The following is a 9,456-nucleotide window of genomic DNA, read 5'->3' as shown; positions in this document are numbered from 1 at the left end:
GAACGCGATTAGCGCCCTTATAAAAGGAGACACAGGAGCTTGGTTATGGTCTCTTCTCTCTGCCAGGGGAGGATGCAAGGGGAAGACAGATGTCTGCAAACCAGGAAGAGGCCCTCACTGAGACACTGGCTCTGCCAGCACCTTGATCTTGGACTTTCCAGCCTCTGGAACTGTGAGAAATAAATGTGGATTGTTTCAGGCACCAGTTTATGGTATTTCCGTTAGGGCACTGGCAGTATATGGGAACTGTGAGCTCTCTGCAAATTTTCGAAAAATCTACATCTGTTTTTAAAGAATTTGCTTTGAAAGATGCCTGTTTTCAACAGAATAAGAAGATGGTCACCAAAATGGTAATTATCTCAGGGAGGGGGGAGATCAGATCTTTTTTATTTTCTTCCTTATCCTTTTGGGTATTTTTTGGTATTTGTTACAATAAAATTTTTAAATTTAAAGAGAGGGAGGGAGGGAGGGAGTAAGGGTGGGAGAGAAGGAGGGAGTTAGGGTGGGAGAGAAGGAGGGAGTAAGGGTGGGAGAGAAGGAGAGAAAGAGAGAGAATGAGAAAGGGAGGGGGAGAGAGAAGGAAGGCAGGAGGGAGGGAGGGAGTCTAAAGCATATGGGGCATGCAGGCCCCACCCAGCTCAGCCATCAGCTGACTCAGGGTGAGATGCAGGGAGGCAAATGAGCTCTCAGCGGTGCAGAGGTGCCTCAGCCTTTCCCCAGAGGCCTGTGTCCTTCTCAACCCTGGTGCAGATTTGCTTGGGGCCCGATGAGGGTGCGAGTTCCAGCATCTCTGTCCCAAGTACAGTGGCTTCCCCCTCCCAGGGCAGGCTGCACCCCAGTGCGCTGAGGGCTGGGGGGCTGGCCTGTGCAGGTGGATGACTCAGGAGTGCTGAGAGGACCAAAACATTCATCGCCCTGGCCCGGGGCTTTTCAAGTTTCCCCAAAGCCCTCTCCCAGACAGTGACTCACCACCCATCACCCCCATCCAGCTAGACGGCAGCTCAGAGCTGTGTCACCTCCTGCTGTGGGGGACAGGGGAGTCTGGCCTCTGAGGTCCAGACAAGCCAGGCTCCAACCCCCACCATGCTCTGGGGAGTCCAAAGTTCTCAAGTCTGGGGCAGATTCCCCACGGCTTCACTTTCTTGTGGTTTCTTTTGGCCTTGGCTCTTTCTTCTGCGTCCACCGTCTCTGTCCTGCCCTTTAGGGACCCCAGAGAAGTTCAGCTCCTTTGTCAGTTTCTATCACAAAGGATAAAAAGCCATTCTCACCAGTCAGGGCTTGTCTGAGGCATCAAGAGACAGGGTCACACTATAGGCTGCATACCAAGCCCTTAAAATAATCAAGGGCCTTCCTGGTCCCCTCCCTGCTCCTCCTAGCCCCTCCTCCATGTCCCTCCTTTCCCCGAGACGCTCTCGCTGTCCCTGAGCTCCAAAGTGGTCCCATCACTTTGCTGGCCAGAGTGCTGTCCTGGGTCCGTCTTCTATCTACCATTCAAAGCTCTTTCAATGCACCACAGGCAGCCCGGCTGCTGGCTTAACAGGAGATGCTCTCTGCTGGAGGCAGCTGCATCTTTTTAATTAATCAAGTAATTATTTTATTGAAGTATAGTCAGTTTACAATGTTGTGTTAATTTCTGGTGTACAGAGGAGTGCTGTTTATCTATTTTATATATAGTAGTGTGTATCTGCAAATCCCAAACTCCCAATTTATCCATCCACCCCCTCCTTTCCCCCCTGGTAACCATAAGTTTGTTTCCTATGTCTGTGAGTCTGTTTCTATTTTGTAAATAAATTCATTTGTCTCTTTTTTTTTTTTAGATTCCACATATAAGTGATATCATACGGTATTTGTCTCTCTTATTCTGACTTACTTCACTTAGTATGACAATCTCTAGGTCCATCCATGTTAATGCAAATGGCATTAACTCATTCTTTTTTATGGCTGAGTAGTATTCCAGTGTGTGTGTGTGTGTGTGTGTGTGTGTGTGTGTGTGTGTGTACACATACACCACATCTTCTTAAACCAACTGTCTGTTGATGGACATTTAGGTTGTTTCCATGTCTTGGCTATCAGAAATAATGCTGCTGTGAACATTGGGGTGCATTTTATTTCAGTATTTGTATTGAAGTGTGACATCCAGGGTGAGCAGTGCACACATCTATGTGGATAATGTGGTGAATTTATACAAACTGAACACACTCATGCAGCCAGCACTCTGGCCAGAAGGTGGAGCACAGCCAGCATCCAGAAGCCCCTCTCCTGCCCCAAGGAGAATCACCATCCTGACGTCTAATGGGGCAGATGGACCTCTTCTGGTTCTGTTCTTCCTGGTCAGTGGCTTCACACAGCACGTGTTCCTTGCATCTGGCCTCTTCCCCTTGGCATCATGTGTGTTGTGTGGAGATGCAGATCTCCATTCTCACTGCTGCATCAACATTTGGTGACTCTATCACAGTTTATTCTACTCCTGATCGGCATCTGGGCTGTTTCCAGTTTTATTTAATATAGTGCTGCCATGAAGGTCCGTGCATGTATCTTTCGGTGAGCACGAGTGTGGATCTCTGCTGGGAGTGGAATAGCTGGGTCATAGGGGGTGCATCTCTTTCCAAACAGTTTTCCAAAGTGCTTGTAACAATTTACCTTCTTGCCACTGGTTTATGGTAGAGAATTCTAGTTGTTCCACATCCTCACCAACACGGTATTTTCTCTTTCACCTCAGCTTTTCTGTTGGATATAGCTGTGGTGTTAAAAAATTTTTTTTCAGTACCTTTTGACCACCTTCACCCATTTCACCCATCTCCCACCCCTCACCTTTGGCAGCAACTTATCTGTTCTCTGTAACTATGAGCTCAGTTTTTCTTTCTTTTGTTTTTCTCCCTCAGCAGAGGCACTGGGGATTGAAGCCAGGAGGTTTTTTTTTTTTTTTTTAGATTCCACATATAAGTGAAGTCATACAGTATTTGTTTTTCTCTGTCTGACTTACTTCACTTAGCATAATACCCTCAGGATCAATCCATGTTTTTCAAAAGTGGCAAGATTTCCTTTTATCTCATGGCTGAATAACATTCATATATAGATATATATATGTGTGTGTGTGTGTGTATACACATATATATACATATATCTCACATCTTTTTCATATATATTTAAGACTACTGATGGTTATTGTGTGTGTGTGTATGTGTATATATATATATATATAAAATATGCATATATCTCATATCTCTTTTAGCCATTTATCTAGCCATTGATGGGCACTTAGGTTGCTTCCATGTCTTGGCTATCGTAAATAGTGTAGACATCACAAGCACAAACATATGTTTTGGTTAAACAAGACAAAGAAAGCAACCCCAGAGAGAGTGCTAACACTGGCCCGGCACCATGCTGGGCTCTTTACAGGCACTGTTGTCCACATTGCTTTCAGGAGCAAAACCCAACTTGCCGTAGCTGGTCTGGCCCCTTTCTTGCCTCACACCATGCGGTCCCAGCTCTGCCCAGCGCCTCCCTGGCCATCTTCTATTGTCCCTTGGCACCACTGTCCCTCCTGCCACAGGGTGTTACCTTACCCTACAAGTCCGCACCTCTCCACTTCCTGGTTACTCCCTTCAGATCACTGGTTACGTGTGGTTTCCTCAGGGACCTTCCATGCCCTTGCGGAGCTCAAGGCCCTCTATTGTCCACCCTTATGGCACTTCTGTAATTTTTCACTTGTGCACGTGCTTTTTGGATGGCCTCTCACTTCCACCAGACTGGAGGCTTCTGAAGGGAAGGGGCTACATGTGGTTCTTTCCTCTGTTTTATCCTCAGTGCCGAGTCCAGAGCCTCATACCTAAATGGCTCTGTATCAACTAGGATTGGGTGTAGCAGTGAAAACCCAAGATGATGGCAACTTAAACACACATTCATTTTTGCCTCATGTAAACAAAGTCCGGCAGTGAGGAGTCCCATTGTTTACCCCACGATCATGGGAATGGGGACCCCATGGTGACCAGGAACCCATGCATCTTCTACTTTGTCTTCAACACGATGTCCAGGTTGACCACTGTAGCCATCACTGCCAAATCCTAGCCAGCAAGGAGGAGGGAACGCACATCATGCTTCATGCCTTGTTGTAAGTCTTCCCAAGTCTCATCAGCACACATGCCAGGGAAATGGGGAAATGTAATCTACTCCAGGTGGCTATGTTCCCAGCTAAAAGTGGGGGTTCCATTTCCAAGAAGGGAGACTAACTAGCAGTGTCTGCCGTAACCCTCAATAAATATTTATTGCATGGAGGAATGATCTCACTTAACACAACAATCCTCTAAGGTAAGTATTATTATCCCCAATTTATTTATTTGTTTGTTTGTTTGTTTATGACAGGAAAGTAGGATTTATTGGTGGGCGTGAGTAAGGAGGGGCCAGCACCATGTCTCTCCTGAGTGCAGGGCCCACCATGTGTCCAGGGGGCCATGATCAGGGATGTGTTTGACCCCACAGCCATCTGGGATGAGTTGCTTTTCTGCCGTGTTTTCAAGTTCATCAGCATTAAACTTGGTAAATCCCCACTTCTGGGAGATGGGGATCTTCTGGTGGCCGGGGAAGTTGAACTTGGCCCTGCATAAGTCCTCAGTCACATGCTCCTTGTTCTGCAGCTTGTTTGGAGGGTTACAATGACTTGGTAGATCCTGGCCACTGCCCTGAGGCTTTCCAAAGGCACCGCGCATACCTGGAGCCTAGGTTGGGGACAGCATGCCAGACATAAGTGTCCTCTAGAAAGGGCTATCTCTAGGGTCCCTTAGGGCAACCCATATGGGCAACAGGCTGCATACACGACCAAGAAGGCTGCTGTTTGCAGCCGTTGCACACCAGGCCCTTCTACGAGGAGAAGAGCACAGTCGGCTTAAATGGCTGCAGGCATTATCCCCATTTTATAGATGAGCACACTGAGGGCCAGAGCGTTAGAGCAACCTGCCAAAGTAAGGTGGCCCTGGAGCCCTGGGATATTGGCTTCAGGCTCAGATCACCTACTGCCTGCCTGTGGCACCTTGGACATTGTCTTACCCTCTCTGGGCCTGTTTTCGCGTTCGTACAGGAAGCCTGGGAGTCTCTGACCTTCTGTGTTCCCACAACAAATCTGAGGTCCCACAACCAGGAAGAGCCAGAACCCCGCAGTTCCCAGCCTGGGGCTCTGTCCACGGGACGGTGGGAGTCCAAGGCTAGCATCGTGAGAGCCTGGCCTTCATTCCTCCCACCGAGGCCTCTGACCTCCCACTCAGGGACCACCTGCTCCTGACATCAGCCTCCCCCACCAAGACCCCTGACTTCACTGTTTCTTAGGCCCCCCAAGCCTTCATCATCCTGTTGGTTTCCTACAGCTTGCCAACCAGGATCCCAACCTCCCCTCCATCACAGAACCCCAGACCCTGGATTTGGAGAGCCAGTTTCTGCCCCCCGCCCAGAGGCTGCACATGAGTCAGTAGCTTCTGGGAACACTGACTGGTTTCTAGATGTCTGGTCCCAACAAGCTCTCCTCCCACCCGGGCCTGCCCGCTCTCTCCCTGCCTGCCTTTGACGTGAGCTACAGACTGGGGTGAAACACTTCCTTTCCCCACCACCCCAACACATCCACCAAAAACATGCTTTTGCATAATCCACAAGGAATTTGGCCTCCAGGTGCAAGACTGCCTTGCTGACAGTCTCCCCAGAACACCAGTGAGTTAATTCTAGAACAGTGCGTTCCCCACCCTGCCGCCACACAGGTGACATGGGCTCCCAAGTGCGTTTGAACCCCTCTACTCAGTGCAGGACTCAACCCACCTCTCGTCATCCATTCACCATTCACAAAACGTTGGTTGAGCACCTATTACATGCCACATTGTGCTAAATGTAGGGACTTCAGTTATGAAAAAAATAAATCCCCATGGCCTAAAGGGACAGGTGGACATTATATATAATCATCTCAATGAGTATTTGATTATAGCAGGAACCACACACACTACAGAATGGAACACAGATTGATGCACACATTTCTGCCACAAAGATTTATTGAAAGCCGTCTATGAGCCAGGCTCTGTTCCATGACTGCAGATCAGAAAACCCCCAACTAGATGGGGGTCAGGTTGCCTGAATTATTCTGGAGGCTGGGTCAAAGCTAATTAGGAAAGATAAGAGGACCTGGGTTGGGTGGGTTGCTGGGGAGGGTGCTTTAGACTGAGCATGTACAAGTCCTGGAACTTAGCAGGTGCATCCCAGAGGAGGGCAGTGCGGCCAAAGGATGGAGAGTGGAGAGAGGAGTCAGGGTGGTGCTGGTCCCCTGTGCCACCTGCTAGTCCATTTCCACTGGCCAAGTGTAACCAACCTGCACTCCTCAGCACATGCTCTTCTCTTTTGCCTTTGGGGCCCCGGAGCATCGCCTGCGTGGTCCTGTCCATGAGAGCGAGGGACTGCTGGAGGGCGGGTATTAGAAGGCAGAGGAAGGGACTTCTGGTTTCTAGTCTAGCATGTCTGGAGCTTAGAAGCTGCCACTATGTCCTAATAACAAGTTAAACAGCTGAACAAATTGATGTTGATACACAATGGAGGGCGGGCTCCCCAGGTACCCAAACACAGTCAGCAGAACTCCTCAAAAGTTTCCAGCCAGCCAAAGGCCAAAGAAGGGTCTCCTTCTAAAGCTGGAATGAACAAAAGGAGGAAATGAAAGAACAAAAGATGACGCTCATTACCACGACCATAGGATTTCTTAGATGTACAAACACAGGATACAGTAAGACATCAAGCCATATGCTTTAATGTCTCAGCTCATATAGAAAGTTCAGGGAAGGGACACAGTGTTGTTTCTCACAGTACTGTAATAGCTAAGAGAAAAGAGGATTCTGGAAAGATAGAGCTTTCACTTTATTGGATGCCTGAAGACCTTCTGCCTGATGTGTAGGTGAATGAAAGTGTGCGATATCAATTAAAAACTGCCTTGCTTTTGGATCCAAACATATACAGAACAATGCCACAGAAGAGGTTGAAGAGGCAATAAATAAATAAATACATAGAAAGCGAACAAGCGGGGACACCTGCAGTCTTAGTCATCGACAATGGGTTTAGTAAAAGTTACGCGTTAGAGTCAAACCTCTTCCTTTTTTTATTTCTTAAATCCAGTATTTAGAATAATATGCATGCTTAGTGTAAACATTCTGTAAATGAAGTAGGCTTTTCTGTGGAATATATTAATGTATTACTGAATATCCACATTTTCATGGAATGGTACTGGGGGAGACTGAGCAAACACTCTTCTGGCAACTTAGTGAAACAGCTTCTAAAAGCCTTTGCATGCTTGCTGCTTTAAGCTGCTTTTTTTTTTTAAACTTTTAGTAATTACAGTAGTTTATATTGGAACAACAATTACAACATGTACCCTTACAAATACCAAAAGCACTGTAAGGATACTTCAAGTCATATTAGGAAATATTTAGACAATGCAAATTGTCGAGATAATTCACCTTTCAATTATCATAAATAGATGTGATTGGTTGCCATTTTTGTTCTTTCGCAGAACTCTGATAAGAAAAGTGTTCAATTTGTGTTTAAGCAAACAATGAATGACATTTGCCATCAACTAAAAATTCATCGATGGAATTAGGGCTGAAAATTTCTGTTAAAGAGTGTTGCAGTATGTCTGGTGGCTCCCCTTTCAGGACTAGGGTTTTCTCATGGAGTACAGTATGGTAATATTTACCTAGGTAACTAATCTGTTCATGGTTTTTGAAAAACTTCTATTTCACATTATTTAATAGTCCTTATGTTTTCATTTTAAGTTATATAAACTTTCATTTTTTTCCCCTGAGGGAAGCATTTAGTTTATGAGTTGTTGTTTTTTTCTTAACATAAGAAAAATTGTATTTTTAAAAAGGTATCTTCAAACTGAATTCTTTATACACCAAAGTTGGTTTTGAAAAGGAAAATAAAATCACTTTCTTGCTTAGTAATCAAGAAGCCATATGGATTTTTTTTTTAATTACAGAAATGGAAATATGTGTAGCTTGTTAGTATTGTATCAAACAAATGTTGCATAGAGATAATAGAACATTGCCTGTAAATAATTCAGCAGATTTGTAATGTATTTTTCTATTATGAAATATACTGTATATGTTTTTCTAGAGGCATGAAAGTTGAATGTATGTATTATGGTTAGAAATAATATTGAAGGATATTGTAATTCACTAGTGCTGCCAGAGGAATTAATAAAGCACCTTCTTTAATAATAAATGTCATTTGCAACAAAAAAAAACCCTGAACAAACTGAAAAATTAACAACTCTTCTTAAATCCATTGGAGAAGTGGGGTCCCAAGGCAAAAAGCTGCCCCTCACCCCCAAATTGGAGACATAGACAGGCTGGATACAGAGAATCACAGCTTCTTGGAGCAAGAACCTCTATGAGAACCAGTCCAGGGGTAGGAAAACCTGAGCTGTAACTTATGAGTTGCTGGAGGCTCAATGTGAACAGTTCCGAGAGTTAAAAACTCCAGGGGGACCCTGTCATGAGTGTGCCCCATGCGTCTGTGAGTTTTACCTCCAGGAGCTCTACAAGGTAAATACTGAAGGAAAAAAAAAATCCCCTTGTGCTCCGACAGGGGGAAGGGAAAAGTGATCATTCTGAAATATGCCACAGCTCTCTGTTCTCAAGAGGCCAGGAGAATTGATTTTGCCAGAGCCTAAACTACTGGGGTTTTATCAGAGCCTGACCAATTTGGGAGGAGAGAAATATGTAACTCTAGCCCACCCTAGCCTACCATATGGGGGAAGGGAAGCACAGAGATCCAGCCTCCTCACAGCTGTCTCGCCCCACCGAAGGCGGGGTGGGGGACAAATGAGACACTGGTGTAGCCCATAATTCAGGGCACCGGCTCACCAAAAGACTGGGACCTAATCACGGGGCTACAGGTGCTTCCCCGCCCCCTACACCTCACCACGGCGTTACTAAAGGCCTCTTTACCACAGTTTCTTATCCAATATATCACATCTGCCTTTCAACAACAACAACAACAAATTACAAGGCACATGAACAGGCAAAAACTACAGTTTGAAGAGCCTGAACAAACATCAGAAGCAATGTCAGATACGGCACGAATGCCAGAATGACTAGACCAGGAATTTTTTTTTTAACTATGATTAATATGCTAAGGGATTTGATGGAAAAAGTAGACAACATGCAAGAATAGGTGGATAAAGTCAGCATAAACATGTAATTTCTAAGAAAGAATCGAAAAGAGATGCTAGAGATTTAAAAAAGAAGCTGTAACAGAAATGAAGAATGCCTTCGATGGGCTCATATGTCCAGTCTGACAATGAGCCCATTCATGGCTGAGGAAACACTATTTGAGCTTGAAAATATGACAGTGGAAACTTCCAAAATTGAAAAGCAAAGTGAAAAAAGTCTTAAAAAAAAACCCCACAGAATAAAACATCTAAGAATCATGGGACAA

General features: G+C 45.4%; 1 non-coding gene and 1 pseudogene across 1 annotated transcript; one reads left to right on the top strand and one right to left on the bottom strand.

Annotated features, from left to right (window-relative positions):
• Window positions 1-4,759: 4,759 nt before the first annotated feature.
• Window positions 4,760-4,896, bottom strand: LOC116155002 (small nucleolar RNA SNORA70). Its single transcript, XR_004139036.1, has one exon. It is a non-coding gene; the product is annotated as a small nucleolar RNA SNORA70 (small nucleolar RNA).
• A 1,648-nt stretch (window positions 4,897-6,544) lies between these two features.
• LOC105091186 (zinc finger protein AEBP2-like) lies at window positions 6,545-7,571 on the top strand (annotated as a pseudogene).
• The last annotated feature ends 1,885 nt before the right edge of the window (window positions 7,572-9,456 follow it).

This window comes from Camelus dromedarius, chromosome 9, assembly GCF_036321535.1.
Source record: "Camelus dromedarius isolate mCamDro1 chromosome 9, mCamDro1.pat, whole genome shotgun sequence".
Taxonomy (NCBI): domain Eukaryota; kingdom Metazoa; phylum Chordata; class Mammalia; order Artiodactyla; family Camelidae; genus Camelus; species Camelus dromedarius.
Note: the sequence above shows the minus strand (reverse complement) of the source record. Positions and strands in the feature narration are given on the sequence as shown.